The 19967-nt window shown below is 47.7% G+C and overlaps 21 non-coding genes across 21 annotated transcripts; all 21 read left to right on the forward strand.

Moving 5' to 3' along the window:
• The first annotated feature begins 253 nt into the window (after nucleotides 1-253).
• Nucleotides 254-335, forward strand: trnas-aga (transfer RNA serine (anticodon AGA)). The gene has a single exon. It is a non-coding gene; the product is annotated as a tRNA-Ser (tRNA).
• Nucleotides 336-692: 357 nt separating this feature from the next.
• trnas-uga (transfer RNA serine (anticodon UGA)) lies at nucleotides 693-774 on the forward strand. The gene has a single exon. It is a non-coding gene; the product is annotated as a tRNA-Ser (tRNA).
• Nucleotides 775-6906: 6132 nt separating this feature from the next.
• On the forward strand, nucleotides 6907-6979 carry trnak-uuu (transfer RNA lysine (anticodon UUU)). Its single transcript has one exon. It is a non-coding gene; the product is annotated as a tRNA-Lys (tRNA).
• An 842-nt stretch (nucleotides 6980-7821) lies between these two features.
• trnah-gug (transfer RNA histidin (anticodon GUG)) lies at nucleotides 7822-7893 on the forward strand. Its single transcript has one exon. It is a non-coding gene; the product is annotated as a tRNA-His (tRNA).
• A 131-nt stretch (nucleotides 7894-8024) lies between these two features.
• Nucleotides 8025-8106, forward strand: trnas-uga (transfer RNA serine (anticodon UGA)). Its single transcript has one exon. It is a non-coding gene; the product is annotated as a tRNA-Ser (tRNA).
• Nucleotides 8107-10166: 2060 nt separating this feature from the next.
• trnas-uga (transfer RNA serine (anticodon UGA)) lies at nucleotides 10167-10248 on the forward strand. Its single transcript has one exon. It is a non-coding gene; the product is annotated as a tRNA-Ser (tRNA).
• A 177-nt stretch (nucleotides 10249-10425) lies between these two features.
• On the forward strand, nucleotides 10426-10498 carry trnak-uuu (transfer RNA lysine (anticodon UUU)). The gene has a single exon. It is a non-coding gene; the product is annotated as a tRNA-Lys (tRNA).
• A 1046-nt stretch (nucleotides 10499-11544) lies between these two features.
• On the forward strand, nucleotides 11545-11626 carry trnas-uga (transfer RNA serine (anticodon UGA)). The gene has a single exon. It is a non-coding gene; the product is annotated as a tRNA-Ser (tRNA).
• A 178-nt stretch (nucleotides 11627-11804) lies between these two features.
• Nucleotides 11805-11877, forward strand: trnak-uuu (transfer RNA lysine (anticodon UUU)). Its single transcript has one exon. It is a non-coding gene; the product is annotated as a tRNA-Lys (tRNA).
• Nucleotides 11878-13250: 1373 nt separating this feature from the next.
• trnas-aga (transfer RNA serine (anticodon AGA)) lies at nucleotides 13251-13332 on the forward strand. The gene has a single exon. It is a non-coding gene; the product is annotated as a tRNA-Ser (tRNA).
• Nucleotides 13333-13689: 357 nt separating this feature from the next.
• On the forward strand, nucleotides 13690-13771 carry trnas-uga (transfer RNA serine (anticodon UGA)). Its single transcript has one exon. It is a non-coding gene; the product is annotated as a tRNA-Ser (tRNA).
• A 178-nt stretch (nucleotides 13772-13949) lies between these two features.
• On the forward strand, nucleotides 13950-14022 carry trnak-uuu (transfer RNA lysine (anticodon UUU)). Its single transcript has one exon. It is a non-coding gene; the product is annotated as a tRNA-Lys (tRNA).
• Nucleotides 14023-15046: 1024 nt separating this feature from the next.
• On the forward strand, nucleotides 15047-15128 carry trnas-aga (transfer RNA serine (anticodon AGA)). The gene has a single exon. It is a non-coding gene; the product is annotated as a tRNA-Ser (tRNA).
• A 350-nt stretch (nucleotides 15129-15478) lies between these two features.
• Nucleotides 15479-15560, forward strand: trnas-uga (transfer RNA serine (anticodon UGA)). The gene has a single exon. It is a non-coding gene; the product is annotated as a tRNA-Ser (tRNA).
• Nucleotides 15561-15737: 177 nt separating this feature from the next.
• trnak-uuu (transfer RNA lysine (anticodon UUU)) lies at nucleotides 15738-15810 on the forward strand. The gene has a single exon. It is a non-coding gene; the product is annotated as a tRNA-Lys (tRNA).
• Nucleotides 15811-16835: 1025 nt separating this feature from the next.
• trnas-aga (transfer RNA serine (anticodon AGA)) lies at nucleotides 16836-16917 on the forward strand. Its single transcript has one exon. It is a non-coding gene; the product is annotated as a tRNA-Ser (tRNA).
• A 611-nt stretch (nucleotides 16918-17528) lies between these two features.
• On the forward strand, nucleotides 17529-17601 carry trnak-uuu (transfer RNA lysine (anticodon UUU)). Its single transcript has one exon. It is a non-coding gene; the product is annotated as a tRNA-Lys (tRNA).
• A 612-nt stretch (nucleotides 17602-18213) lies between these two features.
• On the forward strand, nucleotides 18214-18295 carry trnas-aga (transfer RNA serine (anticodon AGA)). The gene has a single exon. It is a non-coding gene; the product is annotated as a tRNA-Ser (tRNA).
• A 148-nt stretch (nucleotides 18296-18443) lies between these two features.
• trnah-gug (transfer RNA histidin (anticodon GUG)) lies at nucleotides 18444-18515 on the forward strand. Its single transcript has one exon. It is a non-coding gene; the product is annotated as a tRNA-His (tRNA).
• A 131-nt stretch (nucleotides 18516-18646) lies between these two features.
• Nucleotides 18647-18728, forward strand: trnas-uga (transfer RNA serine (anticodon UGA)). Its single transcript has one exon. It is a non-coding gene; the product is annotated as a tRNA-Ser (tRNA).
• A 178-nt stretch (nucleotides 18729-18906) lies between these two features.
• On the forward strand, nucleotides 18907-18979 carry trnak-uuu (transfer RNA lysine (anticodon UUU)). The gene has a single exon. It is a non-coding gene; the product is annotated as a tRNA-Lys (tRNA).
• Nucleotides 18980-19967: the final 988 nt, after the last annotated feature.

Raw genomic sequence — 19967 nt, forward strand, 5'->3', positions numbered from 1 at the left:
AAGAGTGCTCACAGAGTGAGTAGAATAAGACAGACTTCCCAATTGTGCAGTGCTGTCGGTCCCCAGGGCCAGTCCTGAAAAACCCCATTACATAGGATGAGACATGGCAGCCTGATTTCTCCTCAGTGGGACCGCTGTTTTACCCGCTTGCAGGGCTAGCTTGCAATCTCCGCTTGCTGACTGAGCTGGGTTGGTTGCAAGTAGGTCAGGCAGCAGTGTTGGACACAAACTGAGCAGAAATTGATCTACTCCCGTAGTCGTGGCCGAGTGGTTAAGGCGATGGACTAGAAATCCATTGCGGTCTCCCCGCGCAGGTTCGAATCCTGCCGACTACACTGTTTGCTGAAGGCCATGAGGCAAAGCATCCATGCATTTTTCACGGTCCTCACACTTATTTGCGAAATGTCCAGTCCCTCTTCGATGGACAAACACGCTGCTGCTGCTTCTTGTATCCGGGCTCCAGGGGTTGTCTTGGTTGAGCCAGTGGCACGCCGTGATCGTATAGTGGTTAGTACTCTGCGTTGTGGCTGCAGCAACCCCGGTTCGAATCCGCGTCACGGCAACCCTTTGCCGTTGAGTATACGGGAAGGTTGAAAATTTTTACCACCTCATCTTTCTGCGTGATTTTGTTTCTGAAGCTTGGCCTGTGCAGGGCGCCACCAGACAAGGGCGCTTGCTTTTTAACATTAGGCGTAGTCGTGGCCGAGAGGTTAAGGCGATGGACTTGAAATCCATTGGGGTCTCCCCGCGCAGGTTCGAACTCTGCCGACTACGGGAGGGATTTGCAGTATTGCTTTAGATTTCTGTGACGGTAATTGTGCCTTCTATTGTCCTTCGCTCTCTGTGCCATAACTGCTTCTAGCTTTCATCCTCGTGACACCTGCTTCTCTTCTGGGCAGCTTGTTGTAATACTGCTGCTTTATAAAAGGTGAGAAGCCAGTTTTTCCACAAGAGCCCGGATAGCGGTGCCGGGAGACAGTTCGTCTGTCTAATTTCGACAAATCACGTCTCTGCATGTCCATCTTTTGCAGCCCATCAGATCTCAGCATTTCCATCTTTTACATTTTACGACAGCCAATCAGGTCTCTGCATGTCCATCTTTTACATTTTAAGACAGCCAATCACCGTGGCCCTTTCCATCATTGGCGGAGCATGCGCATAAGTCCACAGTTATCGCTCACAGCGAATCAATAAATACTATTTTTATTTATAGAGTTATTTTTGGAAATATATATATATATTTAAAATAAACTTTTAACTACGTTACATTGTTTTAGGTAAGACGTTGACTGTGACACTGAGGTAAGATTTATCTATTTAATTAACTATATTTAATTAATAGTTTTTTCTTAAATAAACTTGTAACTTACAACATTGTCAGATTGTGTTAGGTAAGACGTCGACGTTGTTGCTTTGTTTAGTCTGCTAACGTTAACTAACTTAGCTAAGAATGAATGAATGAATGAATGAATGAATGGAGTAATGTTAGCATTAACGTTAACTTAGCTGAAACGTATTTTCGACAGAGAGAAACGAATGGTTTACATTGTTATAACATTGGTACTACACCTGATATTGTGTCCACTTTTAACACAGACAATGATTTAATATGAATGAATGAGTTTTGTGTTGTATTCAGGTGTTGCACCTGTTATAACAGGAGACTTTGTGTTTACCAACTGATAATAATCTTAATATGATTGTATGCTACTAAATGTGACTGCTACTACTATGTATTAATATATTATACACTGAGGTACTATGTATTAATATATAATACACTGAGGTACTAACTATGTATTAATATATTATACACTGAGGTACTATGTATTAATATATAGTACACTGAGGTACTAACTATGTATTAATATATTATACACTGAGGTACTATGTATTCATATATAATACACTGAGGTACTATGTATTCATATATAATACACTGTGACTGAGGTACTAACTATGTATTAATATATAATACACTGAGGTACTATGTATTCATATATAATACACTGAGGTACTATGTATTAATATATTATACACTGAGGTACTATGTACTAATATATAATACACTGAGGTACTATGTATTCATATATAATACACTGAGGTACTATGTATTCATATATTATATGTATTACAGAAATATATAATACACCGAGGTACTATGTATTAATATAGTATACACTGAGGTACTATGTATTAATAAATTATACACTGGCTAAAAATAGCTAGCCTATCATATAACGTTAGATTATACCTCGTACCGCTATATGGCTGAATTATGCATAATGTTAATTAGCCTATAGTATTGGGCACCAGTTTTTACCTGAGGTAAAATAATTTTGTCTGTTCATTGTCTGTTCATTGCATCTGTAATTCAATACATAGGCATAAAACTGTGCCTTTATTAACATTAACATGACGTTTTATGACGTAATATGGGGCTTGTGTTGTTTAAGTGAGCTATAATCGATAATAATCATAATGTGGGCTAATTGTAAGCCTATGTAATCGAAATGGTATGTAATAATCTGATTTTTATGGAGTTATGGCATATTATTATACCCACACACCACAATTCCTCCCAAAATATCAAACTATACCTTGTCCAAAAACACTGAGATGAAATATGTGCTATTTGAAATAAATGTATGAAATTGATTAACTACTCAGTTCTACTGAATAGTCACAAACTTTGTATTTTGCCACACGCTATCTTTTATTGGAAGATGGCTTCCAAGCACAAGAAGCACAGGGCTATGAGTGAGGGTGAATGGATGGCCCGCCTGCGCAGATTTGCCACACAGGGGGTCTGGCCTTCTGAGGAGGGAAACAGACCGGCACCACGCCAGAAGAAATGGCATGACCTGTATCAGAAGGTAAACTTGGGCATGTATATAAACACAGGAAAGCTATGTCATATATAGAAGGAGCAGATAGTTATGATTCACTGTCATATGTTACAGATTGAGAAGTGTCCACTGCAACACAGGGGGCAAATGTCTCTGTTTGGGGGGACACAGACATGTGACTGTGGTTTCCATATGAAAAAGGTATAAGAAGTGTTTCATAAAACTGTGATGTGTTGATGGTGTATTGTGTATTTTTGAATTTAATTTCCTTTTCTGTGAAACTGTAGCCTTCCAGTTTGGCCCCTGTGTCATCCACACCATCCACGTCACCACCTGTAACACCAGGGCAGTCAGGAACAACATCTGGAATGGCACCTTTAAAGCCTACTTTAACTTTGGCATCGGTAAATGCATGTCTTTGCAGATATTTATGTTATCATATGTTATAGCATTTTAAAATGCTTCACATAATGTTACTAATTTCTTTTTGTCAGTTTACAAAGCCACGGTATGGTGGGGCCCATGGTGCAGCTTTAAGGCCAAACCTAGGTGTGGCAAGGACGCATGCAACAAAGGTATATAGTCAAAGAATGACATTTCATTCCATAAAGATAAGCTGAGTTTATCTTATCATTGTTACTGCAATACCTGATAATAATAGATTATTTCATTCAATATTGTAAACTGTGCTCTCTTAACCTTGCAGCCTATTAGCACTTCTGCATTGTCCAGCCCTGCATCTAGGACACCATCTCCTGCTCGCAGTCCCAGGCTGTATATTCAGACCGTCTCCCCCCTGTCTCTTCCTCCTTCTTCTGTCTATGAAGCCACCTCTGCTTCCTGTGCTCCAGGAGCTGCTTCTAGAGTTGTGAGAAACTCTTTAATTTTATCGTTTTCTTCACACTAATATTGTTGGATCACATAAATATGCTACATTTTGAAAAAATATTCCTCATAAGTGGCTTGTAATCATATCTACTGTATGTGTTTGCCTTTTTTAATACATTAGGAAGTGTCAGCCGCTGCCTCCTCTGGGACGTCCTCTGCTCCTCTCACCCCTGTGATCAGCTCCACCTGTGTTCCCTCTGCTGCTCCATCTGTGGCTGGATCCTCTGTTCAACCTGCCGAGGATAGGGTGACCGCTCCAGGTTCCGAATCTGGATGGCTTCCCACAAAGTTGATGAAAACCATACCAACACAGGATCAGAAATGGATTTCAGCAGCTTTGTGGAAGCAACATCGGCTTCGTACTGACCTGAAGCTGTGGTGTGCTTTAAGCTATGTAAGCTTAAAGCTTTTTTGTTTGTATATAGTCCACAACCTGTTATATACTGTGTGTGTGTGTGTGTGTGTGTGTGTGTGTGTGTGTGTGTGTGTGTGTGTGTGTGTGTGTGTGTGCGTGCGTGCGCGCGTGTGTATGCTTGTGAGGGTGTGTTTATGTGAGAGAGAAGGAGGTGTTTGTAAATAAAAAAATAAAAAGAACTTTATTTCTACAACAGTATCCTTTGGCTTTTTTCTATCAAACCTATCTGGAAAACTTTTTACAAACTCACACAGATATTAAAATTACAAGAAAGGGACATAATGGTATTCCAGACAGATCCACAGGGTGTGAGAAGTGAGTGTCAGAAACATTTCTTTGATATAAAGGTTTATTATTATTATAAGCAGTAATAGTATCACATTCTTATTTATATTCTTATTGCAACAAAGCATTAAAATTACAAGAAAGGGACAGAACTGTATAGCAGATAGGTCCACGGGATGTGAGAAGTGATTGGTAGAAACATTTCTTTGATATAAAGGTTTATTATTATTTATTATATGCAGTAGTAGTATCAAATTCTTATTTTAATTATTTGTATTGCAACAAAGCATTAAAATTACAAGAAAGGGACAGAATTGTAAAAACAATAAAATAAACATATGAAACCATTTGAAATTCCATATCATCATATGATATCGCAATATGATATATATGACCTTGGATAGATATGATATGACCTTGGATTCACAATCGAATTTCATCATAGAACGAATTAGATTGACAGATCCTTCTTGGCCAATGACGATACCACAATAATGTAAAGACCAATCGCGAATCAGCATTCATACTGTGGCGCGCAATTTGATACAGAGCATCTTCAACAGTAAGCAAAAATAAATATAGTTCAGTTAGAAAAAGAGTAATTTAAAAAAGATATTAAAGATTCTTATATTCAATGGTGAAATAATAAAACAAATAATACATTTCAAGAAACCACATATTATCATTTAATAAATACATTTTAACATGTATCCATACAATGAAAAATATGTTTTTATAAAATAACTGTTAAGGCATAAAAGCACATGAAATGTTTACATATGTGTTCATTCATTAAGGAAAGATTAGAAAATATATTGGGTGATTTCAACCTTGTCCGAGGTGGGACTCGAACCGATGTCATTCACGTCAGTGATTTGCCCATGAAATATATAAAAAGGCAATTTTCTATAATATATGAATACCGATCTACCAAAAATCACACAGAAGTGTGAAAGGTGGGTTTACCTTTTCCCTTTCCCTTCCCTTTCCTTTCCTTTTTCTTTTTTTCCTTCTCTTTTTCTTTCTTTTTCCTTCTTCCCCTTCTTCCCCTTCTTTTTCCTTCTCCCCCTCCTCAAACAGACTATTGTTCCCCAGCTTTAGCTCAGTCGGTAGAGCATCAGACTTTTAATCTGAGGGTCCAGGGTTCAAGTCCCTGTTCGGGTGAAGGTCTGTCTACTTTTGGCGGAGTCACCTTGCTATCACTACGGTCCATCTCTTCTTCTGAATCTGTACCGGAGCGGTGTTCCTTCCTGCTCCAGGGTATCAGTGCACCTCCCTTGTTTTGCACACCTGATTCTGATGGTCAGCTCGTTAGGAAAGCGCGCTCACAGAGTAAGTAGAATAAGACAGACCTCCGAATTGTGCAGTGCTGTCGGTCCCCAGGCCCAGCACTGAAAAACGTCATTACATAGGATGAGACATGGCAGCCTGATTTGTCTTAGAGCGATGTTCCTTCCTTCTCCAGGGGGTCAGTGCATCTTCCTTGTTCGGCACACATGATTCTGACGGTCAGCCCTTTAGGAAAGAGTGCTCACGGAGTGAGTAGAATAAGACAGACCTCCCATTTGTGCAGTGCTGTCGGTCCCCAGGGCCAGTACTGAAAAACCCCATTACATAGGATGAGACATGGCAGCCTGATTTCTCCTCAGTGGGACCGCTGTTTTACCCGCTTGCAGGGCTAGCTTGCAATCTCCGCTTGCTGACTGAGCTGGGTTGGTTGCAAGTAGGTCAGACAGCAGTGTTGGACACAAACTGAGCAGAAATTGGTTTACTACCATAGTCGTGGCTGAGTGGTTAAGGCGATGGACTAGAAATCCATTGTGGTTTCCCCGCGCAGGTTTGAATCCTGCCGACTACGCTGAAGGCCATGAGGCAAAGCATCCATGCATTTTTCACGGTCCTCGCACTTATTTGCGAAATGTCCAGTCTCTCTTCGATGGACAAACACGCCGCTGCTGCTTCTTGTATCCGGGCTCCAGGGGCTGTCTTGGGTGAGCCAGTGGCACGCCGTGATCGTATAGTGGTTAGTACTCTGCGTTGTGGCCGAAGCAACCCCGGTTCGAATCCGGGTCACGGCAACCCTTTGCCGTTGATTATACGGGAAGGTTGAAAATTTTTTACCACCTCATCTTTCTGCGTGATTTTGTTTCTGAAGCTTGGCCTGTGCAGGGCGCCACAAGACAAGGGTGCTTGCTTTTTAACATTAGCCGTAGTCGTGGCCGAGAGGTTAAGGCGATGGACTTGAAATCCATTGGGGTCTCCCCACGCAGGTTCGAACTCTGCTGACTACGGGAGGGATTTGCAGTATTGCTTTAGATTTCTGTGACGGTAATTGTGCCTTCTATTGTCCTTCGCTCTCTGTGCCATAACTGCTTCTAGCTTTCATCCTCGTGACACCTGCGTCTCTTCTGGGCAGCTTGTTGTAAAACTGCTGCTTTATAAAAGGTGAGAAGCCAGTTCTCCACAAGAGCCCGGATAGCTCAGTCGGTAGAGCATCAGACTTTTAATCTGAGGGTCCAGGGTTCAAGTCCCTGTTCGGATGAAGGTCTGTCTGCTTTTGGCGGAGTCACCTTGCTATCACTACGGTCCATCTCTTCTTCTGAATCTGTACCGGAGCGGTGTTCCTTCCTGCTCCAGGGTATCAGTGCACCTCCCTTGTTTGGCACAACTGATTCTGATGGTCAGCTCGTTAGGAAAGCGTGCTCACAGAGTGAGTAGAATAAGATAGACCTCCGAATTGTGCAGTGCTGTCGGTCCCCAGGCCCAGCACTGAAAAACGTCATTACATAGGATGAGACATGGCAGCCTGATTTCTCTTAGAGCGATGTTCCTTCCTTCTCCAGGGGGTCAGTGCATCTTCCTTGTTCGGCACACATGATTCTGATGGTCAGCCCTTTAGGAAAGAGTGCTCACGGAGTGAGTAGAATAAGACAGACTTCCCAATTGTGCAGTGCTGTCGGTCCCCAGGGCCAGTACTGAAAAACCCCATTACATAGGATGAGACATGGCAGCCTGATTTCTCCTCAGTGGGACCGCTGTTTTACCCGCTTGCAGGGCTAGCTTGCAATCTCCGCTTGCTGACTGAGCTGGGTTGGTTGCAAGTAGGTCAGACAGCAGTGTTGGACACAAACTGAGCAGAAATTGGTTTACTACCATAGTCGTGGCTAAGTGGTTAAGGCGATGGACTAGAAATCCATTGGGGTTTCCCCGCGCAGGTTTGAATCCTGCCGACTACGCTGAAGGCCATGAGGCAAAGCATCCATGCATTTTTCACGGTCCTCGCACTTATTTGCGAAATGTCCAGTCTCTCTTCGATGGACAAATACGCCGCTGCTGCTTCTTGTATCCGGGCTCCAGGGGCTGACTTGGGTGAGCCAGTGGCACGCCGTGATCGTATAGTGGTTAGTACTCTGCGTTGTGGCCGCAGCAACCCCGGTTCGAATCCGGGTCACGGCAACCCTTTGCCGTTGATTATACGGGAAGGTTGAAAATTTTTTACCACCTCATCTTCCTGCGTGATTTTGTTTCTGAAGCTTGGCCTGTGCAGGGCGCCACCAGACAAGTGTGCTTGCTTTTTAACATTAGCCGTAGTCGTGGCCGAGAGGTTAAGGCGATGGACTTGAAATCCATTGGGGTCTCCCCACGCAGGTTCGAACTCTGCCGACTACGGGAGGGATTTGCAGTATTGCTTTAGATTTCTGTGACGGTAATTGTGCCTTCTATTGTCCTTCGCTCTCTGTGCCATAACTGCTTCTAGCTTTCATCCTCGTGACACCTGCGTCTCTTCTGGGCAGCTTGTTGTAAAACTGCTGCTTTATAAAAGGTGAGAAGCCAGTTCTCCACAAGAGCCCGGATAGCTCAGTTGGTAGAGCATCAGACTTTTAATCTGAGGGTCCAGGATTCAAGTTGCTGTTCGGGTGAAGGTCTGTCTGCTTTTGGCGGAGTCACCTTGCTATCACTACGGTCCATCTCTTCTTCTGAATCTGTACCGGAGCGGTGTTCCTTCCTGCTCCAGGGTATCAGTGCACCTCCCTTGTTTGGCACACCTGATTCTGATGGTCAGCTCGTTAGGAAAGCGCGCTCACAGAGTGAGTAGAATAAGACAGACCTCCGAATTGTGCAGTGCTGTCGGTCCCCAGGCCCAGCACTGAAAAACGTCATTACATAGGATGAGACAAGGCAGCCTGATTTCTCTTAGAGCGATGTTCCTTCCTTCTCCAGGGGGTCAGTGCATCTTCCTTGTTCGGCACACATGATTCTGATGGTCAGCCCTTTAGGAAAGAGTGCTCACGGAGTGAGTAGAATAAGACAGACCTCCCATGTGGGGAGTCGTGGCCTAATGGTTAGAGAGTCGGACTCCCAATCGGAAAGGTTGTGAGTTCGAGTCCCGGGCCGGCAGGAATTGTGGGTGGGGGGAGTGCATGTACAGTTCTCTCTCCACCTTCAATACCACGACTTAGGTTCCCTTGAGCAAGGCATTGAACCCCCAACTGCTCCCCGGGTGCCGCAGCATAAATGGCTGCCCACTGCTCCGGGTGTGTGCTCACAGTGTGTGTGTGTTCACTGCTCTGTGTGTGTGCCTTTCGGATGGGTTAAATGCAGAGCACAAATTCTGAGTATGGGTCACCATACTTGGCTGAATGTCACTTCACTCACTCATTAACCATTTGTGCAGTGCTGTCGGTCCCCAGGGCCAGTACTGAAAAAGCCCATTACATAGGATGAGACATGGCAGCCTGATTTCTCCTCAGTGGGACTGCTGTTTTAGCCACTTCAAGGGCTAGCTTACAATCTCGGCTTGCTAGGTTGCAAGAAGGTCAGGCAGCAGTGTTACACACAACATGGCAGAAGGTGGTCTGCTTAATTCAAGTCCCTGTTTGGGCGAAGGTCAGTCTTCTATTTGTAGGCCTCAGCTTGCTATCACTACGGTCCATCTCTTCTGCTGACTCTGTACTAGAGCGATGTTCCTTCCTGCTCCCGGGGATCAGTGCATCTCCCTTGTTCGGCAACCCTGATTCTGATGGTCAGCCCTTTATGAAAGAGTGCTCACAGAGTGAGTAGAATAAGACCGACTTCCCAATTGTGCAGTGCTGTCGGTCCCCAGGGCCAGTACTGAAAAACCCCATTACATAGGATGAGACATGGCAGCCTGATATCTCCTCAGTGGGACCGCTGTTTTACCCGCTTACAGGGCTAGCTTGCATTCTCCGCTTGCTGACTGAGCTGGGTTGGTTGCAAGTAGGTCAGGCAGCAGTGTTGGACACAAACTGAGCAGAAATTGGTCCACTCCCGTAGTCGTGGCCGAGTGGTTAAGGTGATGGAATAGATATCCATTGGGGTCTCCCCGCGCAGGTTCGAATCCTGCCGACTACGCTTTTTGCTGAAGGCCATGAGGCAAAGCATCCATGCATTTTTCACGGTCCTCGCACTTATTTGCGAAATGTCCAGTCCCTCTTCGATGGACAAACACGCCGCTGCTGCTTCTTGTATCCGGGCTCCAGGGGTTGTCTTGATGAGCCAGTGGCACGCCGTGATCGTATAGTGGTTAGTACTCTGCGTTGTGGCTGCAGCAACCCCGGATCGAATCCGTGTCACGGCAACCCTTTGCCGTTGAGTATACGGGAAGGTTGAAATTTTTTACCACCTCATCTTTCTGCGTGATTTTGTTTCTGAAGCTTGGCCTGTGCAGGGCGCCACCAGACAAGGGCGCTTGCTTTTTAACATTAGCCGTAGTCGTGGCCGAGAGGTTAAGGCGATGGACTTGAAATCCATTGGGGTCTCCCCGCGCAGGTTCGAACTCTGCCGACTACGGGAGGGATTTGCAGTATTGCTTTAGATTTCTGTGACGTAATTGTTCCTTCTATTGTCCTTCGCTCTCTGTGCCATAACTGCTTCTAGCTTTCATCCTCGTGACACCTGCGTCTCTTCTGGGCAGCTTGTTGTAAAACTGCTACTTTATAAAAGGTGAGAAGCCAGTTCTCCACAAGAGCCCGGATAGCTCAGTCGGTAGAGCATCAGACTTTTAATCTGAGGGTCTAGGGTTCAAGTCCCTGTTCGGGTGAAGGTCTGTCTGCTTTTGGCGGAGTCACCTTGCTATCACTACGGTCCATCTCTTCTTCTGAATCTGTACCGGAGCGGTGTTCCTTCCTGCTCCAGGGTATCAGTGCACCTCCCTTGTTTGGCACACCTGATTCTGATGGTCAGCTCGTTAGGAAATCGCGCTCACAGAGTGAGTAGAATAAGACAGCCCTCCGAATTGTGCAGTGCTGTCGGTCCCCAGGCCCAGCACTGAAAAACGTCATTACATAGGATGAGACATGGCAGCCTGATTTCTCTTAGAGCGATGTTCCTTCCTTCTCCAGGGGGTCAGTGCATCTTCCTTGTTCGGCACACATGATCCTGATGGTCAGCCCTTTAGGAAAGAGTGCTCACGGAGTGAGTAGAATAAGACAGACTTCCCAATTGTGCAGTGCTGTCGGTCCCCAGGGCCAGTACTGAAAAACCCCATTACATAGGATGAGACATGGCAGCCTGATTTCTCCTCAGTGGGACCGCTGTTTTACCCGCTTGCAGGGCTAGCTTGCAATCTCCGCTTGCTGACTGAGCTGGGTTGGTTGCAAGTAGGTCAGACAGCAGTGTTGGACACAAACTGAGCAGAAATTGGTTTACTACCATAGTCGTGGCTGAGTGGTTAAGGCGATGGACTAGAAATCCATTGGGGTTTCCCCGCGCAGGTTTGTATCCTGCCGACTACGCTGAAGGCCATGAGGCAAAGCATCCATGCATTTTTCACGGTCCTCGCACTTATTTGCGAAATGTCCAGTCTCTCTTCGATGGACAAACATGCCGCTGCTGCTTCTTGTATCCGGGCTCCAGGGGCTGTCTTGGGTGAGCCAGTGGCACGCCGTGATCGTATAGTGGTTAGTACTCTGCGTTGTGGCCACAGCAACCCCGGTTCGAATCCGGGTCACGGCAACCCTTTGCCGTTGATTATACGGGAAGGTTGAAAATTTTTTACCACCTCATCTTTCTGCGTGATTTTGTTTCTGAAGCTTGGCCTGTGCAGGGCGCCACCAGACAAGGGTGCTTGCTTTTTTAACATTAGCCGTAGTCGTGGCCGAGAGGTTAAGGCGATGGACTTGAAATCCATTGGGGTCTCCCCACGCAGGTTCGAACTCTGCCGACTACGGGAGGGATTTGCAGTATTGCTTTAGATTTCTGTGACGGTAATTGTGCCTTCTATTGTCCTTCGCTCTCTGTGCCATAACTGCTTCTAGCTTTCATCCTCGTGACACCTGCGTCTCTTCTGGGCAGCTTGTTGTAAAACTGCTGCTTTATAAAAGGTGAGAAGCCAGTTCTCCACAAGAGCCCGGATAGCTCAGTCGGTAGAGCATCAGACTTTTAATCTGAGGGTCCAGGGTTCAAGTCCCTGTTCGGGTGAAGGTCTGTCTGCTTTTGGCGGAGTCACCTTGCTATCACTACGGTCCATCTCTTCTTCTGAATCTGTACCGGAGCGGTGTTCCTTCCTGCTCCAGGGTATCAGTGCACCTCCCTTGTTTGGCACACCTGATTCTGATGGTCAGCTCATTAGGAAAGCGCGCTCACAGAGTGAGTAGAATAAGACAGACCTCCGAATTGTGCAGTGCTGTCGGTCCCCAGGCCCAGCACTGAAAAACGTCATTACATAGGATGAGACATGGCAGCCTGATTTCTCTTAGAGCGATGTTCCTTCCTTCTCCAGGGGGTCAGTGCATCTTCCTTGTTCGGCAAACATGATTCTGATTTTCAGCCCTTTAGGAAAGAGTGCTCACGGAGTGAGTAGAATAAGACAGACCTCCCATGTGGGGAGTCGTGGCCTAATGGTTAGAGAGTTGGACTCCCAATCGGAAAGGTTGTGAGTTCGAGTCCCAGGCCGGCAGGAATTGTGGGTGGGGGGAGTGCATGTACAGTTCTCTCTCCACCTTCAATACCACGACTTAGGTTCCCTTGAGCAAGGCATTGAACCCCCAACTGCTCCCCGGGCGCCGCAGCATAAATGGCTGCCCACTGCTCCGGGTGTGTGCTCACAGTGTGTGTGTGTGTTCACTGCTCTGTGTGTGTGCCTTTCGGATGGGTTAAATGCAGAGCACAAATTCTGAGTATGGGTCACCATACTTGGCTGAATGTCACTTCACTCACTCATTAACCATTTGTGCAGTGCTGTTGGTCCCCAGGGCCAGTACTGAAAAAGCCCATTACATAGGATGAGACATGGCAGCCTGATTTCTCCTCAGTGGGACCGCTGTTTTAGCCACTTCAAGGGCTAGCTTACAATCTTGGCTTGCTAGGTTGCAAGTAGGTCAGGCAGCAGTGTTACACACAACATGGCAGAAGGTGGTCTGCTTAATTCAAGTCCCTGTTTGGGCGAAGGTCAGTCTTCTTTTTGTAGGCCTCAGCTTGCTATCACTACGGTCCATCTCTTCTGCTGACTCTGTACTAGAGCGATGTTCCTTCCTGCTCCCGGGGATCAGTGCATCTCCCTTGTTCGGCAAACCGGATTCTGATGGTCATCCCTTTAGGAAAGAGTGCTCACAGAGTGAGTAGAATAAGACAGACTTCCCAATTGTGCAGTGCTGTCGGTCCCCAGGGCCAGTACTGAAAAACCCCATTACATAGAATGAGACATGGCAGCCTGATTTCTCCTCAGTGGGACCGCTGTTTTACCCGCTTGCAGGGCTAGCTTGCATTCTCCGCTTGCTGACTGAGCTGGGTTGGTTGCAAGTAGGTCAGGCAGCAGTGTTGGACACAAACTGAGCAGAAATTGGTCCACTCCCGTAGTCGTGGCCGAGTGGTTAAGGCGATGGACTAGAAATCCATTGGGGTCTCCCCGCGCAGGCTCGAATCCTGCCGACTACGCTTTTTGCTGAAGGCCATGAGGCAAAGCATCCATGCATTTTTCACGGTCCTCGCACTTATTTGCGAAATGTCCAGTCCCTCTTCGATGGACAAACACGCCGCTGCTGCTTCTTGTATCCGGGCTCCTTGGGTTGTCTTGGTTGAGCCAGTGGCACGCCGTGATTGTATAGTGGTTAGTACTCTGCGTTGTGGCTGCAGCAACCCCGGTTCGAGTCCGCGTCACGGCAACCCTTTGCCGTTGAGTATACGGGAAGGTTGAAATTTTTTACCACCTCATCTTTCTGCGTGATTTTGTTTCTGAAGCTTGGCCTGTGCAGGGCGCCACCAGACAAGGGCGCTTGCTTTTTAACATTAGGCGTAGTCGTGGCCGAGAGGTTAAGGCGATGGACTTGAAATCCATTGGGGTCTCCCCGCGCAGGTTCGAACTCTGCCGACTACGGGAGGGATTTGCAGTATTGCTTTAGATTTTTGTGACGGTAATTGTGCCTTATATTGTCCTTCGCTCTCTGTGCCATAACTGCTTCTAGCTTTCATCCTCGTGACACCTGCGTCTCTTCTGGGCAGCTTGTTGTAAAACTGCTGCTTTATAAAAGGTGAGAAGCCAGTTCTCCACAAGAGCCCGGATAGCTCAGTCGGTAGAGCATCAGACTTTTAATCTGAGGGTCTAGGGTTCAAGTCCCTGTTCGGGTGAAGGTCTGTCTGCTTTTGGCGGAGTCACCTTGCTATCACTACGGTCCATCTCTTCTTCTGAATCTGTACCGGAGCGGTGTTCCTTCCTGCTTCAGGGTATCAGTGCACCTCCCTTGTTTGGCACACCTGATTCTGATGGTCAGCTCGTTAGGAAAGCGCGCTCACAGAGTGAGTAGAATAAGACAGACCTCCGAATTGTGCAGTGCTGTCGGTCCCCAGGCCCAGCACTGAAAAACGTCATAACATAGGATGAGACATGGCAGCCTGATTTCTCTTAGAGCGATGTTCCTTCCTTCTCCAGGGGGTCAGTGCATCTCCGTGTTCGGCACACATGATCCTGATGGTCAGCCCTTTAGGAAAGAGTGCTCACGGAGTGAGTAGAATAAGACAGACCTCCCATTTGTGCAGTGCTGTCGGTCCCCAGGGCCAGTACTGAAAAAGCCCATTACATAGGATGAGACATGGCAGCCTGATTTCTCCTCAGTGGGACTGCTGTTTTAGCCACTTCAAGGGCTAGCTTACAATCTCGGCTTGCTAGGTTGCAAGTAGGTCAGGCAGCAGTGTTACACACAACATGGCAGAAGGTGGTCTGCTTAATTCAAGTCCCTGTTTGGGCGAAGGTCAGTCTTCTTTTTGTAGGCCTCAGCTTGCTATCACTATGGTCCATCTCTTCTGCTGACTCTGTACTAGAGCGATGTTCCTTCCTGCTCCCGGGGATCAGTGCATCTCCCTTGTTTGGCACACCTGATTCTGATCGTCAGCCCTTTAGGAAAGAGTGCTCACAGAGTGAGTAGAATAAGACAGACTTCCCAATTGTGCAGTGCTGTCGGTCCCCAGGGCCAGTACTGAAAAACGCCATTACATAGGATGAGACATGGCAGCCTGATTTCTCCTCAGTGGGACCGCTGTTTTACCCGCTTGCAGGGCTAGCTTGCAATCTCCGCTTGCTGACTGAGCTGGGTTGGTTGCAAGTAGGTCAGACAGCAGTGTTGGACACAAACTGAGCAGAAATTGGTTTACTACCATAGTCGTGGCTGAGTGGTTAAGGCGATGGACTAGAAATCCATTGGGGTTTCCCCGCGCAGGTTTGAATCCTGCCGACTACGCTGAAGGCCATGAGGCAAAGCATCCATGCATTTTTCACGGTCCTCGCACTTATTTGCGAAATGTCCAGTCCCTCTTCGATGGACAAACACGCCGCTGCTGCTTCTTGTATCCGGGCTCCAGGGGTTGTCTTGGTTGAGCCAGTGGCACGCCGTGATCGTATAGTGGTTAGTACTCTGCGTTGTGGCTGCAGCAACCCCGGTTCAAATCCGCGTCACGGCAACCCTTTGCCGTTGAGTATACGGGAAGGTTTAAATTTTTTACCACCTCATCTTTCTGCGTGATTTTGTTTCTGAAGCTTGGCCTGTGCAGGGCGCCACCAGACAAGGGCGCTTGCTTTTTAACATTAGCCGTAGTCGTGGCCGAGAGGTCAAGGCGATGGACTTGAAATCCATTGGGGTCTCCCCACGCAGGTTCGAACTCTGCCGACTACGGGAGGGATTTGCAGTATTGCTTTAGATTTCTGTGACGTAATTGTGCCTTCTATTGTCCTTCGCTCTCTGTGCCATAACTGCTTCTAGCTTTCATCCTCGCGACACCTGCGTCTCTTCTGGGCAGCTTGTTGTAAAACTGCTGCTTTATAAAAGGTGAGAAGCCAGTACTCCACAAGAGCCCGGATAGCTCAGTCGGTAGAGCATCAGACTTTTAATCTGAGGGTCCAGGGTTCAAGTCCCTGTTCGGGTGAAGGTCTGTCTGATTTTGGCGGAGTCACCTTGCTATCACTACGGTCCATCTCTTCTTCTGAATCTGTACCGGAGCGGTGTTCCTTCCTGCTCCAGGGTATCAGTGCACCTCCCTTGTTTGGCACACCTGATTCTGATGGTCAGCTCGTTAGGAAAGCGCGCTCACAGAGTGAGTAGAATAAGACAGACCTCCGAATTGTGCAGTGCTGTCGGTCCCCAGGCCCAGCACTGAAAAACGTCATTACATAGGATGAGACATGGCAGCCTGATTTCTCTTAGAGCGATGTTCCTTCCTTCTCCAGGGGGTCAGTGCATCTTCCTTGTTCGGCACACATGATTCTGATGGTCAGCCCTTTAGGAAAGAGTGCTCACGGAGTGAGTAGAATAAGACAGACCTCCCATTTGTGCAGTGCTGTCGGTCCCCAGGGCCAGTACTGAAAAAGCCCATTACATAGGATGAGACATGGCAGCCTGATTTCTCCTCAGTGGGACTGCTGTTTTAGCCACTTCAAGGGCTAGCTTACAATCTCGGCTTGCTAGGTTGCAAGTAGGTCAGGCAGCAGTGTTACACACAACATGGCAGAAGGTGGTCTGCTTAATTCAAGTCCCTGTTTGGGCGAAGGTCAGTCTTCTATTTGTAGGCCTCAACTTGCTATCACTACGGTCCATCTCTTCTGCTGACTCTGTACTAGAGCGATGTTCCTTCCTGCTCCCGGGGATCAGTGCATCTCCCTTGTTCGGCACACCTGATTCTGATCGTCAGCCCTTTAGGAAAGAGTGCTCACAGAGTGAGTAGAATAAGACAGATTTCCCAATTGTGCAGTGCTGTCGGTCCCCAGGGCCAGTACTGAAAAACGTCATTACATAGGATGAGACATGGCAGCCTGATTTCTCCTCAGTGGGACCGCTGTTTTACCCGCTTGCAGGGCTAGCTTGCAATCTCCGCTTGCTGACTGAGCTGGGTTGGTTGCAAGTAGGTCAGACAGCAGTGTTGGACACAAACTGAGCAGAAATTGGTTTACTACCATAGTTGTGGCTGAGTGGTTAAGGCGATGGACTAGAAATCCATTGGGGTTTCCCCGCGCAGGTTTGAATCCTGCCGACTACGCTGAAGGCCATGAGGCAAAGCATCCATGCATTTTTCACGGTCCTCGCACTTATTTGCGAAATGTCCAGTCTCTCTTCGATGGACAAACACGCCGCTGCTGCTTCTTGTATCCGGGCTCCAGGGGTTGTCTTGGGTGAGCCAGTGGCACGCCGTGATCGTATAGTGGTTAGTACTCTGCGTTGTGGCCGCAGCAACCCTGGTTCGAATCTGGGTCACGGCAACCCTTTGCCGTTGATTATACGGGAAGGTTGAAAATTTTTTACCACCTCATCTTTCTGCGTGATTTTGTTTCTGAAGCTTGGCCTGTGCAGGGCGCCACCAGACAAGGGTGCTTGCTTTTTAACATTAGCCGTAGTCGTGGCCGAGAGGTTAAGGCGATGGACTTGAAATCCATTGGGGTCTCCCCACGCAGGTTCGAACTCTGCTGACTACGGGAGGGATTTGCAGTATTGCTTTAGATTTCTGTGACGGTAATTGTGCCTTCTATTGTCCTTCGCTCTCTGTGCCATAACTGCTTCTAGCTTTCATCCTCGTGACACCTGCGTCTCTTCTGGGCAGCTTGTTGTAAAACTGCTGCTTTATAAAAGGTGAGAAGCCAGTTCTCCACAAAAGCCCGGATAGCTCAGTCGGTAGAGCATCAGACTTTTAATCTGAGGGTCCAGGGTTCAAGTCCCTGTTTGGGTGAAGGTCTGTCTACTTTTGGCGGAGTCACCTTGCTATCACTACGGTCCATCTCTTCTTCTGAATCTGTACCGGAGCGGTGTTCCTTCCTGCTCCAGGGTATCAGTGCACCTCCCTTGTTTGGCACACCTGATTCTGATGGTCAGCTCGTTAGGAAAGCGCGCTCACAGAGTGAGTAGAATAAGACAGACCTCCGAATTGTGCAGTGCTGTCGGTCCCCAGGCCCAGCACTGAAAAACGTCATTACATAGGATGAGACATGGCAGCCTGATTTCTCTTAGAGCGATGTTCCTTCCTTCTCCAAGGGGTCAGTGCATCTTCCTTGTTCGGCACACATGATTCTGATGGTCAGCCCTTTAGGAAAGAGTGCTCACGGAGTGAGTAGAATAAGACAGACTTCCCAATTGTGCAGTGCTGTCGGTCCCCAGGGCCAGTACTGAAAAACCCCATTACATAGGATGAGACATGGCAGCCTGATTTCTCCTCAGTGGGACCGCTGTTTTACCCGCTTGCAGGGCTAGCTTGCAATCTCCACTTGCTGACTGAGCTGGGTTGGTTGCAAGTAGGTCAGACAGCAGTGTTGGACACAAACTGAGCAGAAATTGGTTTACTGCCATAGTCGTGGCTGAGTGGTTAAGGCGATGGACTAGAAATCCATTGGGGTTTCCCCGCGCAGGTTTGAATCCTGCCGACTACGCTGAAGGCCATGAGGCAAAGCATCCATGCATTTTTCACGGTCCTCGCACTTATTTGCGAAATGTCCAGTCTCTCTTCGATGGACAAACACGCCGCTGCTGCTTCTTGTATCCGGGCTCCAGGGGCTGTCTTGGGTGAGCCAGTGGCACGCCGTGATCGTATAGTGGTTAGTACTCTGCGTTGTGGCCGCAGCAACCCCGGTTCGAATCCGGGTCACGGCAACCCTTTGCCGTTGATTATACGGGAAGGTTGAAAATTTTTTACCACCTCATCTTTCTGCGTGATTTTGTTTCTGAAGCTTGGCCTGTGCAGGGCGCCACCAGACAAGGGTGCTTGCTTTTTAACATTAGCCGTAGTCGTGGCCGAGAGGTTAAGGCGATGGACTTGAAATCCATTGGGGTCTCCCCACGCAGGTTCGAACTCTGCCGACTACGGGAGGGATTTGCAGTATTGCTTTAGATTTCTGTGACGGTAATTGTGCCTTCTATTGTCCTTCGCTCTCTGTGCCATAACTGCTTCTAGCTTTCATCCTCGTGACACCTGCGTCTCTTCTGGGCAGCTTGTTGTAAAACTGCTGCTTTATAAAAGGTGAGAAGCCAGTTCTCCACAAGAGCCCGGATAGCTCAGTCGGTAGAGCATCAGACTTTTAATCTGAGGGTCCAGGGTTCAAGTCCCTGTTTGGGTGAAGGTCTGTCTGCTTTTGGCGGAGTCACCTTGCTATCACTACGGTCCATCTCTTTTTCTGAATCTGTACCGGAGCGGTGTTCCTTCCTGCTCCAGGGTATCAGTGCACCTCCCTTGTTTGACACAACTGATTCTGATGGTCAGCTCATTAGGAAAGCGCGCTCACAGAGTGAGTAGAATAAGACAGACCTCCGAATTGTGCAGTGCTGTCGGTCCCCAGGCCCAGCACTGAAAAACGTCATTACATAGGATGAGACATGGCAGCCTGATTTCTCTTAGAGCGATGTTCCTTCCTTCTCCAGGGGGTCAGTGCATCTTCCTTGTTCGGCACACATGATTCTGATGGTCAGCCCTTTAGGAAAGAGTGCTCACGGAGTGAGTAGAATAAGACAGACCTCCCATGTGGGGAGTCGTGGCCTAATGGTTAGAGAGTTGGACTCCCAATCGGAAAGGTTGTGAGTTCGAGTCCCAGGCCGGCAGGAATTGTGGGTGGGGGGAGTGCATGTACAGTTCTCTCTCCACCTTCAATACCCCGACTTAGGTTCCCATGAGCAAGGCATTGAACCCCCAACTGCTCCCCGGGCGCTGCAGCATAAATGGCTGCCCACTGCTCCGGGTGTGTGCTCACAGTGTGTGTGTGTTAACTGCTCTGTGTGTGTGCCTTTCGGATGGGTTAAATGCAGAGCACAAATTCTGAGTATGGGTCACCATACTTGGCTGAATGTCACTTCACTCACTCATTAACCATTTGTGCAGTGCTGTCGGTCCCCAGGGCCAGTATTGAAAAAGCCCATTACATAGGATGAGACATGGCAGCCTGATTTCTCCTCAGTGGGACTGCTGTTTTAGCCACTTCAAGGGCTAGCTTACAATCTCGGCCAGCTAGGTTGCAAGTAGGTCAGGCAGCAGTGTTACACACAACATGGCAGAAGGTCAGGCAGCAGTGTTACACACAACATGGCAGAAGGTGGTCTGCTTAATTCAAGTCC

The sequence above is a fragment of the Carassius carassius genome, chromosome 18 (assembly GCF_963082965.1).
Source record: "Carassius carassius chromosome 18, fCarCar2.1, whole genome shotgun sequence".
Lineage (NCBI taxonomy): Eukaryota > Metazoa > Chordata > Actinopteri > Cypriniformes > Cyprinidae > Carassius > Carassius carassius.